General features: G+C 37.1%; 1 protein-coding gene across 1 annotated transcript in view; it reads right to left on the bottom strand.

Annotated features, from left to right (window-relative positions):
* Positions 1–1,289, bottom strand: part of Sprt (PDZ domain-containing protein sprite) — a 183,010-nt gene extending 181,721 nt beyond the window's left edge. The window contains exon 1 of the mRNA XM_071789285.1: positions 455–1,289. The gene's annotated coding sequence lies outside the window, so the exon portion shown is untranslated. The remainder of the gene's footprint in view (positions 1–454) is intronic.
* Positions 1,290–13,862: the final 12,573 nt, after the last annotated feature.

Raw genomic sequence — 13,862 nt, 5'->3', positions numbered from 1 at the left:
TAAAAAGAAATATTTCACTATTTTGAAAAATTTTAAGAAACTGTTTTTTAATTTTAATTATTTAATAATAATGATATATCCCAGACACACATATCTCAAATCGGGACATATGACGTCTTAGACATAATTTTTTTTTTAGGTATTATAAAGTAACATTAGTTCTAAGTGAAGTAATTTGTTGATATGAGTGTATAGACGGTACACATGTAGGTGGGAGAGGGGCTACCGCCCTTCCCCCGCGAGAGGATGGGTGAGTACGTGGTTCTCTGGATTGTACAATATTTTCCACGCAAAGCGATATATAATATTCTCTATATAAAACAAACATTTTTTTTGTTAATTGAAATTTTCTTGTACAAAGGCTGCGTTCCAATATTTACTGCCAGTGCCAAAAATCTATTGTTTATAAATTAATATAAATAATATAAATAAATAAATTTTTAATTGATGTTACTTGCAGCGGTGTGAGGACTGCTCGAGAGATAATCCCTTTTGTTATGTGCAATCTCTTAGACAGAAATACTCATGTTTTCTTTTATCAAGATGTCATTCGAAACTCTCTTCGGGTGAATCCAAGGAGCTATCACATTGCAGTTTGTGTGTGCTTCCTGTAATGTATTTTAAGAAGTTTATTTCTTATAATAATACTTATTGTAATGTTATCTCGTGTATTAAAGTTTTATATTTTATTTTTGCAGGATGAAATACTACTAAACATATTTAAGGCTCCTGGATGGTCAGCCGAGAACTCTGCGTTGACGGTGGCGACGTACCGTCGCGGCAGAAATAAGAACTCTCTCCAATGGAGAATTCTGTCCTTTGTGACATGTTGACAACCTATTTTGTTGTGCATGCTATTTCTTTATTATTCGCTCTGTGCTTGTGCTCTAACGTTTAACGTATTCGTGAAAGTCGTAAAATTGACCGAAAAGTAAGATTTGCATGCGGAAAAGTAAGATTTTCACCTCCTTTCGATAGTCGTTAAACGGCTGTTTTTCCCGTATGTTTAGGCTTCGTTTTATGGCTGTTTGTTTATTGTCGAGGAAAACGGGTAGTTTTCGGTCAATTTCGAAAGTGTTCTGAAACGATCTATAGTGATGTTTTATTGAAATGTCTTTTTATTTGAAAATGGCATGCACAACAAAATTGGGTGTTTTCCTCGCCTCGATAGTAAGAATCCAATATGGCCGCGGTGACCATCCAGAAGCCTTAAAAATAACTTAGATTTGACGACATTATACCGCATGAAATATGTAGATGAACGCTTTAATAGTGTAACACAGGACTATAAACTCTATACACGTTTGAACATGCGAAATGTATCTCGCACAGATATGCATGATATGTTTTGTTACTTTACATCTAGATATAAATATTTGCAACAATTAGATCTTACAGGAAGCAAATTTGATGTTAGTGATTTCGTAAACTTTTCTGATAATTGCGGCAAACGGCGCGTTTAACGCACTTAAGATTAATTAATTGCTCATCTGTCGGCAATCGTGCTGTACTTAAAATTTCAGAGATATGTAAAAATTTGAAAGGTATGTATATATGTATACATATAATATGTAAGATTGTCAAAGGTACTGGTAAATTGCATACATATTTTTCTTAGAATTGGATCTAAGTAATTGTTATCGCATAAGCAAACAGGATTTTCGTATCTCAAGAAGCTGAAGGGTTTGGAACATTTATACCTTCATAATGCTTGTATAAAAACTCAAGGTTTTTGCAAAATACTGCAAAAAAATCAATGGATGCGTGAGTTAGATTTGCAGGGTTGTAACCTTTTAAACTTGGACGTTGTTGCAATAGAGTTGAGAAATTCGTGTCTGGACTTGGAAGTAATAAATTTACTGTACACATATGATCTTACATTTCAGGGTATTAATACCCTCGCTGACTGCAAAAATTTACGAAAAGTGTACCTCCTCGTGTATGTGTGTGCTATATATTTTTGTTACCATATGCTTTATCGGTGTGTTTGCTTTTCTTGCATCTCGAGTATCTGGAAAAAGTTATATTAATTTTTTTGGTGATTAAAGTACTATAATAATTAGATGATTTTTGTTACAGATTTGGAAACTCAATCAAGGTTGATAACACAGGCCCACAAAAAAAGTTATCTCTGAAATCCACTGGGCGACCCTTATTTTTTATTGCAGATTCGTGTTCAGCGGGTCAAAATACATAGGAGTAATGTGGTCTCAACCCCAGAGCAATATACTTTTTTTTGCGGGCCTGTGAATTTGCGCAGATTGCTTTCTTCCCGTCAACGTCTGAAAATAGTTATTTTAGAATTACTAGCGTAGTGCAAAAACTTAGAACAATCTCTACCGGGTGGAATTTGTGACTCCTGATAAATATTCCGTTATTTTCGAACAATGTCCTAAACTGTAAGAGTTTTATCTTATATTCCATAATACCTGCAGTGATTGCTTGGTTAATCAATGGAAGGAAAGATATCCGCATGTGTCCGTCTATACATTCGAGACTGATATTTTATAGTTTTGTTTATCATTTTGTGTTATATAAGAATCAATGTATTTTTTAAAAATTATCTGGTAAACTAGGTAGTAAAAAAAGTTAATAGCTAATAAAAATAAAATATTCACATTTATTTAGTATAATTTTGTTATTTTTGAAAAGTTTAAATCTTTCTTTTCTTTTTCATAACTTAATTTCTTTAGGTAATGGTGTCATTTTTTTGCTTGGAATAGTTGTTCATCAAATTATTGCTTTTATTTTAGATTATTATATATCTTTATTTTAAATTATTTGAAAGAACTAATTTTAATGAAAAAGAATATATGCATGAAGCGTATTCCGCTAAAAGTAGGTAATTAGAGGTAATTATGTGGATAACAGTAAAATGTTACTGTGCGTTAGATGTGCAAAATCCTATAAAATTTCTATTTTGATAAAAATAGCGGTAATATTCGGTTTAATTGCTGTAATTATGACTTAAATAATAACTGATGCTGTATCAAAAGCTTCATATGCTATATTGATTGGTATAAAATATTTTATCGCACATAGGCACGGGAGGGATAATACGTTAGAAAAGGCGTTCAAGAAGGGTGAATTATACGTGATCAAGACCCGTGACAAAGTTATGACGACTACACAGCTGTTCGTCAGGTGTGCGTGAGTCGAATCTATCAAGCTGAAACTTCCTCGCGCGATGTGTGTACTTCTTGGGATTTCGAGTGTTACGGATTTCTGCTTTGATGCCTGCCCGTTGAAAATTATAGAAAAGAAAAGTCAGCTTAATCCTTGTTTATTATAGTCGTTGATAAAACAGAAGTTCCATTTCTATCTTCTAAAAAGTCTAACTATATAAAAAACAATAAAAAAATTTAGCTAAAAAAAATAGTGAATTTATATTGTGAGAAAATAATGCATGTAATAAAACGTGTACGTTTCCATAGAATTGCAAACGCGTACTTTCTCGCAAGGTTTAAAAAAAAAAAGAAAAAAAAACTAAACTTTGTTCTTGTTATTCATAGACATCAAATGCTATGAAATTGTTTTAAACATTAAGTACTTAAAGTAATCTTACTAAACAACATATTTTTTTCTTAATTTTGGTTAAGTATTTCTTTTCTAACATATTTTAAGTATAAAATTATATCAAAATTACAGAGTACATACTTCCGAGTAATCCTTTAGCATGCATACGATATACTTACATCTACAATTCACATAATAAATTACAGAACTAGTATAATTATTAAAATAATAATTTAGGACTCTCGAAATTGGAAATTCGTAATAGGATGGCTATGAGAGTCAAATGCAGTTGTTTGTGCGTAGATGATCAGAATCACTGATTTATTCCAAATCCATTCCAAATGAATTACAATCGAACGTTTCAGCTCATAGATCGAGCCATCTTCAGCGATATCAAACGACGAATAAAATTAAAATATTGCACAGTTCTCCATTCCAAAGAGGTATATTAGTATAATTAATTACAATAGCACAGTTAGCGTATTTCGCTACTCTTCAGTATAGCCAAGATTAATCCGGGGCTTGTGTGCCTCTAAAAGTTGCATCTATCATGATAAACGTATATGTATACAGTGCCTTCCGAAAGTTCGGGGCCACCTAAATAATTTGTGAACGGTTTGAAATATAGGATTAAAATTTATAGGGATACAATGGGATCACAAAGTCTATTATTTAACCACAAAAAACACCCACCTCCACACCCCCGGGGGACGGGGGGATGGGGGAGCCAAAAAATCTTAAATGGCATGTGGGGTTGAGTGAAGGCTCGTTTGAAAGGGAAAGACGAAAACAACGCGATGTCGCCGAGGTGTGTATGAAACCTCTCTGCTGTGTGTGTGTGTGTGTGTCAGCAGAGATAAGAACCCCACGGTTCGTTATTCCCACGCACACACACACACACACGCACACACACACACACACACACACACACACACACACACACACACACACACACACCCGCGCGCGCACACACGCACACGCACACGCACACGCACACGCACACGCACACGCACCACGCACGCACGCACGCACGCACACACACACACACACACACACACACACACACACACACACACACACACACACACACACACACACACACAGCAGAGAGGTTTTGGAGTCAACTACCGCGGAAGTTACGAACCGTGGGGTCTTTATCTCTGCTGACTGCTATGTTCAAATAATCATAACTCTGCGAAAAAAAATCGTACAGACCTCGGCGACATCGCGTTGTCTTCGTCTCGAAAATCCCTTTCGAACGAGCCTTCACTCAACCCCACATGCCATTTAAGATTTTTTTGGCTCCCCCATCCCCCCGTCTCCCGGGGGTGTGGAGGTGGGTGTTTTTGTGGTTAAATAATAGACTTTGTGATCCCATTGTATCCCTATAAATTTCAATCCTATATTTTAAATCGTTCACAAATTATTTAGGTGGCCCCGAACTTTCGGAAGGCACTGTATAGTCGTATGTAAATTGAAATGCTCAAGATTTTTCTCAAAAAACGGGCAATATATATTTATTCACTCGGATTACGCGAAAAGATTCGTTTGAGTTGAGGAATCTCTAAAAACATATTTCATAAATTTCAACTCAACGCACGCGCGCGCGGGCGCGCGAAGTGGCAGCGATTTAGTGTGTTCTGAGAACATGCATGTGCATGAGAATGACTCCTTCAGCAATCCAATGTAATCAAAATGAAGTACGTACGCAAACAGAGATTGTCGCTGCAAATAGCTGTCGAGTTCCCCATTTGCTGTGTAAAACCGCTGTGTATAGTTCCGTGTAAGAGCAATTTGACCTTGCGCAGCATAAGCAAATATTATCACTTTGACTGACACGTGCATACGACACTTACAAGGAAAGGCGTCCCAGGTGTTCCTCTTCGATTTTAATGAAATGGTGAGTTTGCAGAGGGAAAGAAAATATTTGATACGTATTTTTTTGTCGACAAGTAAGCATGTTTAAGGAATAAAATCAACTTTAAAAAATTGGCCAAATGATAAATATCAAGTTTTTTTTTATCATTCTAATTGTCCAAAATGTCTAAATATGCTAAATTATGAGGAAGTCCGGTTTGTGAGCGCAGAAAGTCATTGATACACGATGCACACATGGCGAATGTATGCGTAATAAATCTTACAGCATTACATATCTTATCAACATCGATAACATAACGGAGACAATGAAAATTGGCATTGAGAGGATTACAATGATCTAATATTAGATATTGAACCTAATTCACTTTTAATAATTAAAAGAGATATACTATATTTTAATATCGTTTTCTTTTTTAAAAAAATTGGAAATTTCTAATTCTTTTCTTTAGCATTCTAATCGTCTAAAACATATAGCGCCACAAAATTATAAAGGAGTCTGCGAGCGCAAAGGATTGGTACGTGATATGCATGTGGTTGATGTAGGTACGCGGAGACAAATTTCGGCATTACGTCTTGTCAGCGTTGACAATGCGGTGCAAACGGCGGACGGTGCGTAGCGAGGGTACTGATATGCGTTGCAGTGACGCGCGCAATATAATGCATATATGCACCGGAACGCTGCAGAGAAAATGCAATCGTACAATGGAGCGTCAGCAGCAAGCGTTGGCAACAAGGAACATGCGGGTGTAACGCGAGTTTATGATATCGTAATACGATCTCTATGCAATAATGCCGGACGGATAAACGGCGAAATAATCGGCGAAATAAACCAGGCACGTCTCCGCCACCGAGCATTGTAAAATCTTACTACAGTGATATATCGCTACAACACACGGCGCACAATGCGAACATAACGCGCTGATGGATGTGTCTTGTCGACATGTTATTTGTCATCGCGTGACTGAATTAACAACGCGATATGCGCGCTTAGCTCGTAAACCAGTTGCCGTTCAAGTGCAGTCAAGCGAGTTACGACTTTCCTTCGAGAGCACTTCGCAGAGACGTAGTTACAGATTGTTTTATTTCTCGCAAAGGGTGTAAAATACAAGATGTATAAAAAAATATCAGTTATTTTATTTTGTATGAAGAAACCTCTTCGAGAAATTTCTTTATAGCTTCTTCTTAACGATCAATTATTCAGTTTCTTCTCTTCCGTAATCATTTAAATGACATACGAATTTTAGCGTTTGACGTAAAAATTCGGTGAGAATAAAGTCCTCTTGAATTTGTCGACGGAAAAAGATATGTAATCTACCATTTTTTCAAATTGTCAATTTAATTTTTAAATATAAAACGTAGATCTGCTACATTATTATACACCAATTCAGTTTTTCTCACTAAAATATGGTTATTTCGTCCCCATTTGCTCTAGGAAGGTTCTTTCTCAATCATCAAGAGAACCGGCTTTCTGTTTCTTGCTTATCTAAAGGTATAGCCAAGACGAGATCCGAAGAAATTGTCGGCGGCATCAGAGAATCGACTAGAATTCCGTCTTCAATTCGAACATTGAGATGGAGAGATACATAATAACATTACCGATAAAACTTAACTTTAATATTAATCTTAATTAAACCTTCGCTTGCAGTGAGAAGTAAGACTACTTTGTCACATTTGTTTAGAAATTTTTTTTATAGAAATGTATTATTTTATCGTTTTCTATAAGATGCATCGGAAAAACATACGTCTGCATGCGTAATTCTGGAAGTAATTTGGTAATAATAAAGCATTATTATTGCAAAATAAATTATTTTTGAAATTGCAAGATTTCTGCTGAAAAAGTCCGATTAAAACCATTAGAAAATCCTATTCGGTCTAATAAGATTGAATTGTGTTTTTGAACCTGCATTTTCCATTAAAACATAATTACTCTCAAATTAGTTGTACTTATTTGTTGAACTGGAACTTATCCCAATAGTATGTATAAATAAGTTTCTATGATTTTGAATCGGATTCAATAGAAATATTCACATTTCGTCCTATATGTTTCAATATGTCTATATTGGTTTCGATTACGCTCAATCGTAAAATAGCAATCTTTGAGAGTAATTATGATTTAATGGAAAATACAGGTTCACAAAAACACAATTCAATCTTATTAGACCGAATGGGATTTTCTGATGGTTTTAATCGAACTCTTTCAGCAGGAATATTACATATTTTTGTAATCTCTTGCAATTTTACTTTTATTTTATTTTTTATAATTTTGTTTTTACTTTTTAATATTACTTTTGAAATCGGTTCGATTCTACGTTGATACACTTGCAAAGGTTGTCTAAATATTGCATATTTGTACTTGTGTCTCTGAAACGTTTATAAAAGATCCTTGGAAAGCTTTGCTCCAACTTCCGTAAGCGTTCTCGAATATTTCGCGATTGCCTCTTTCTGAAAGTGAGGAAGATAATCGGGAGAATGACTCGCGTAGGTGCACTATGCTTTCGATAGCAATCACCGCGAATTGTCGCAGGAAAGTGGCTTAACGCGCATTTGTTAGCGTAGATATTAGCTTTTACGATTATACACTTTATCCACGTTTTCCATGTTCTGTTGAGGAATACTAATTTTGATCAGTATTTTGAATACTGATTTTGATTTTGATTTTTTTATCAGGAAAGCTAATTTTGATATGGATATTTGAACAGATTAAATATACGAATTGCACAAGATAAGAATAACAAAATATACGTCAAGCAAAAAGTACCAAATAACGCAGGTGAGTCTTTTATTAACTCACATGTGTATGTTTCCTTGTTGCGAACGATGTAGCTCTTTATATTCATTTCTTATAGGAAGACGTGCGAGTTTTTCTTTAAAATTAAATTTATTAAAACAACAAATGATATACACGTTAATTATACAAAATAAATTTAAATTTTTATAATTCAATATTATGACAAGCATCATTTCGCAAGGAAAAGGAAAATTAAACAAAGTGACGAGCAAATTTTGAACAAGTTGCATCGTAACAATAAATGTATGTGTGTGTGTAATTTTTATAAAAATTATAAATAAATCGAGATAATGTGCCTTAATAAATTCTTTCTAATTTAATTTGAAACAATTCAAGTTTTGTTGATAAATGTCAGGCCTTTTAAGGCTTGTTCTCCTGATCGCAAACAAATGGCGAGAACTTGAAAAGCAACGGTACTACATTTTACAGCTGACCATTCTTACTGCTGGCACTTTTGTCAGAGTACGCGTTTACTCGCGCTCTTCCTGTATAGCTACATATACAACTTCCTGTATATTTGCGAATCCTAATGTAAATGCAGTATTGAGCGTTTTCTAGAATGATAAGAAGCGAGATGGGGCAAACGAATAAGGCTTGTCCTCCACGCGTGTGTGTAATAAGCCACGCGAATAAGATGAGACCGCTTTACCGCTAATTATATCCAAAGAAGTAATTACTTTCTTCCGTGCTTGGTGATCCGCGATAAAAGCCTAACCACATAGCGACAAGCTTCCTTGACGAAGAAACGAAATTGTTCACCGATGCGTGACTTAAAGTGCCATGTCTGTTAAACACTCTCGAAAAAAAGCCCGGATAATTGTGCACACTTGGCCCGTAGTATTACTGGAAACGGTTGCAATATAGACGAGAAGCTGACGGCTCTAACTAGATAATCTCACGGGATGCTCGGAACTGTTTGCAATACCATGTTTCGATTACAGTAAATGTTAATATTGTATCATGTTGCATGTAGCAACGATAGTGTGTAAGTAAGTTTATGAAAAAAAAGACGAACAAAAGTAACTTTGATTACAAATTAATATTAGAAAAAAGTTGTCGCGATTATTTGTTCGAGTTTTAAAATTTGCATGCACATTGTAATAATGTATCTTATCTTTTCTATTTTTCTATAATGCTGAGTTAGATCAAACAGTTTCCAAATATTTATACTTAAGCAGATTTACCCGTTTCTTTAAATTTGACATCATTTTTTTGGTATTACTAGAACATTACAAGCGCGATACGCGCGCGCCATTTAGCTTTTTTTCTATATCATTACACAAAACAACATTTGTAACGCTATTGTTCTTTAATAATAACACATTAAAAAAAATTTAACGGTATATACATAACAACATGATTTCCAAATGACTTTGTACAGAAAAAAAATTTATTTTAATTATCTTCATGTTTTTTGCAACGATATAAATACACTTTGAATAATTAATTAAAAACATATAAAAATTAAGATATGAATTTTCCGTAACATCTATTAATGCTCGTATAATGGTCTTACTTTTCATTATAGCCTTAATTAAAAACCTCAAAAAAAATACGTACAATTTTTATATACAAAATTTTTAACATGCTTCTTATCTCTTTGATTACGAAAGTGAATTCTTAACTCTTCGGTCCCGCCTCTCTCTCTCTCTCTCTCTCTCTCTCTCTCACGTTCTCTGTTTCTTTTTTTTTCTTTCTCTCTGCCTCGACTTTTCTTCTTTTTCTTTTAGTTGTCATCTTTAACTTTGTCATATCCAATCTTGGAGAACGAAGAAATTACGAACACACACGCTATCACCATCTTCATCGTCGACGAATTACGCACAATATAAGTTTAATTATTATTTTAAGGCTTACCTCCCTCTCATTTTCTCTTTCTCACCTCTTTTCTCTTCCCCTCCCAGATAGCACAGTTGATCTTTATGAATTCATAAAGATTAGATTCAGATCTTTTTGAATTCATAAAGATCAGCTGTGCTATCTGGGCTCTCTTCCCCTCTTTCTACCTCCCTCTCTCTCTCTCTCTCTTTCTTTCTCTCTGTTTTTTTTTCTTTGTTTCTCTCTACTCTTCTTTTTTTCCTTTCGTTTGTATCTTTATCTTTGTCATATCTAATCACGGAGAACAAAAAAAAATTACGAACCCACACGCTATTACCTGTGTCATCGTCGACGAGTTACGCACAATATATGTTTAATTATTATTTTAAGGCTTACTCGTCTTTTTCTTCTCCCTCTCTCTCTTTCTCTTTTTCTCTCTTTATCTCTCTCTTTCTCTGTCTCCTTCTTTTCCTCTTGTTCATCATCTTTAACTTTGTAATATCTAATCAAAAAGAGTAAAAAATTACGAACAAACACGCTATTATCATCTTCATCGTAAACGAGTTATGCACAATATAAGTTTAATTATTATTTTAAGGCTACTCGTCTCTTCCTTCTCCCTCGCTCTCTTTCTCTCTCCCCCTCTTTCTCTTTTTTTCTCTTTATCTCTCTCTTTCTCTGTCTCCTTCTTTTCCTCTTGTTCATCGTCTTTAACTTTGTAATATCTAATCAGAAAGAGTAACAAATTACAAACTGATGGTGCAGGATTTTGTGCAGGGATGAAATCAGACAATGCAGCGTGCTACGTGTGCTAATGGCGAGAGAGCGCTCTATATTTCTGCAGTGTAACTTATACAAATAATCGAGAATCGACATAGAATATGAGATCGATAGGTCGATCTAGAACGAGAGTGTGCGAGGGTGTGCATGTACATAATATTAAAATAAAATGAGTTTACTTTCTTAACACCCCCACATAAACGAATGTTATTTAGTAAAGAAAAATCAGTTTTTCAGTCCCATCTGCTTTCTGCTTTCAAGCTGCTTTGGCCCGAAGAGTCCTTTGGTTAAGGAGTCCGCTGTCATTTCCTCCGTTGGAATGTATTTCACCTTTATACTTCCTTTCTCGATACATTCCCGTATGAAGTGGTGCCTGGTATCGATGTGTTTTGTTCTAGGTCGATACCCAGCATTTTTAGCGAGATCCACAGCCCCTTTGTTGTCGCAGTAAATGGTCATTCCTGATGATACAGCGTCACTGTCCAGCTCCATGGCTAATTCTCGTAACCACAAAGCTTCTTGACTGGTTGCTGACAAGGCCATATCTCCGCCTCTGTCGTAGATAGCGCTGCTGTCCTCTGCTTCTTACTTTGCCACGATATAGGCCCTCCTTGGAATTTGAATATGTTTCCTGTGACAGAGTGTCTGTCACTCTCATCGTTCGCCCAGTCCGAGTCGCTGTAGCCCTCAATTTTTCGATTTCCGTCTTTGCTGTAAACTAGTTTTACTGTGAGCGTTCCTTTTAGGTACCGCAAGATCCTCTTCAAGGCGATCCAATGAATCCTCCTTGGCTCCTGACAGAACCGACTAACGAGGTTCACGGCGTAGGCGATGTCTGGTCTAGTTCCTTGACTCGCGTAGAGTAGGCTACCTATTGCCTCTCTATACGGAACGCTTTTCATCTCCTCAGCTTCTGCTTTGTCCATTGGCATCAGTCCCTTGGTGAGTTTTTGGTTTGGATCGCATGGTGTTGATACTGGTTTGCAGTCGGCCATCCCGTATCTCTCTAGTACACCGCGGAGATATGTTTCTTGATCAAGGCACAGTTCCCCAGTTGTCTCGTTCCTTGAGATCCGTATGCCCAGGAAGTGACGCGCTTCGCCCAGGTCCGTCATCCGAAAATTTTGTGACAGCTTGGCTTTGATCTTGTTCATTGTTGCATCATCATTAGCGAGAATGAACATGTCATCGACATAGAAACCTAAAATCAATATAAAGTTTTTAATCTTTAGATAATATATACAGGGATCCACCAGAGATTGTTTTAATCCCATTGCTTTGAGTGCGTCGACTAATTTTTTGTTCCAGGCCCTTCCGCTTTGCTTTAGGCCGTACATGGATTTCCACAGACGTAACACTTTTCCGTCTTCATATAGAAATTCTTTTGGAGGTTTTACATAGATTTCCTCTTCTAGATCTCCATGTAGGTAGGCCGAGGTGACGTCCATCTGGTGCATCTTCAACCCATACTTTGCTGCCAGAGCACATAAGAACTTTACGGAATTGTGCCTTATAACTGGTGAATAGGTTTCCTGATAGTCTATCCCTTCTGCTTGGTTACATCCGCGCACTACAAGGCGTGCTTTGTATCTTTCGATTTTTCCTGATGAGTCACGCTTCGTTTTGAACACCCATTTTGTGTCGAGGGCCTTCCTACCCGGAGGTAAATCCACTAACGTCCATGTTTCGTTCTCTTCCAGTGATTTCCTCTCCTCCTGCATGGCCCTTTTCCACAGATCACAATTTTCTCCACGCAATGCGTCTTCGACTGTTTGTGGGTCGTCATCTCTTCCAGCTGCCAGGTAGGTTACATAGTCTTCCATGTTGACCGGCTTTCGAACTCGTGTAGATCTTCTTGGTCCTTCCGTTACCGCATCATTCGCTACTTGTGCAATTTGATCATCTGCTGAATCTTCGTCGCTCGTTGACCCATTTCCACCGCAGTCCGTTGCGTACTCGGATTCCGACGCTTCCCTCACAGTGTCTTCTGAAACAGTCGAATCACTCTCATCCGATACTTCTATAATTTCGTCTTCTATATCTTCGTTCTCTCCATTGAACGTGATATCGATTACTCCTTTTGTTTCGTCGGGTTCCTGTGCTTTCTCTGAGCGAGCTTCCTCCAAGAATACAACGTCCCTACGTTTTACGACGTGTTCCGTACGTGGGTCTATCAGACGATATCCTTTTACGTTGTCATCGTAACCTACGAAAATCAGCTCATCTGCCTTGGGGTCCCATTTTCGCCGTCGCTCCTTAGGTATCTGTGCCATCGCCTTGCATCCGAAGACTCTTAAGTGCTGCAAATTCGGACTTTGCCCGGTCCATACTTCTTCTGGAGTTTTTCCGTCGATTCCATTAGCTGGTGATCTATTGATTAAGTAGACCGCCGTCGCCACTGCTTCCGCCCAATACCTTTTGGGTAGTTCTGCGTCGAACAACATGCTCTTAGCTCTTTCGACGATAGTACGGTTCATCCTTTCTGCCAAACCGTTCTGTTCCGGGCTATAGGGTACGGTTTGTTGGTGCCTGATCCCAGCTTTGCGAAAAAAATTCTCCAAGTCTCGATTGACATATTCTCGGCCGTTGTCTGTTCGGATGGATTTTATTACTTTTCCGGTTTGCTTTTCCACGAAGATCTTAAATTCCTCGATCGTATCCTTGACTTGGCTTTTTCTTTCTAAAAAATACACAAAGACTTTACGAGAGAAATCATCAGTCAATGTCATAAAGTATTTCGAACCACCGATTGAAGCCTCCTCCATGGGTCCACATAAGTCGGAGTGTACAAGCTCGAGCATTCCATTGGCACGTTTTCCGTCCTTCGGAAACGGTTTTCTCGTGATCTTTCCTTTGATGCACGATATACATGGCTTTTCTTCGAATTTTCCCATACTGATTCCTGTCATCGACCTCTTGCTCAGTTCCATGACGCTCCGATAGTTTAGATGGCCAAGTCTGCGATGCCAGAGTTCTGCAGTTGGCTTCCCTGCTACGTAGAAGTTCCTCTCCGCTGTTACGTCAAGCTTGTAGATTCCGCCGTCCAATGACATTGTTCCAAGGTTGTTCCCTTCTTCGTCGC

Source organism: Temnothorax longispinosus, chromosome 9 (assembly GCF_030848805.1).
Source record: "Temnothorax longispinosus isolate EJ_2023e chromosome 9, Tlon_JGU_v1, whole genome shotgun sequence".
Taxonomy (NCBI): domain Eukaryota; kingdom Metazoa; phylum Arthropoda; class Insecta; order Hymenoptera; family Formicidae; genus Temnothorax; species Temnothorax longispinosus.
The sequence above is the reverse complement of the archived record's forward strand: the minus strand, read 5'-3'. Positions and strand labels throughout refer to the sequence as shown.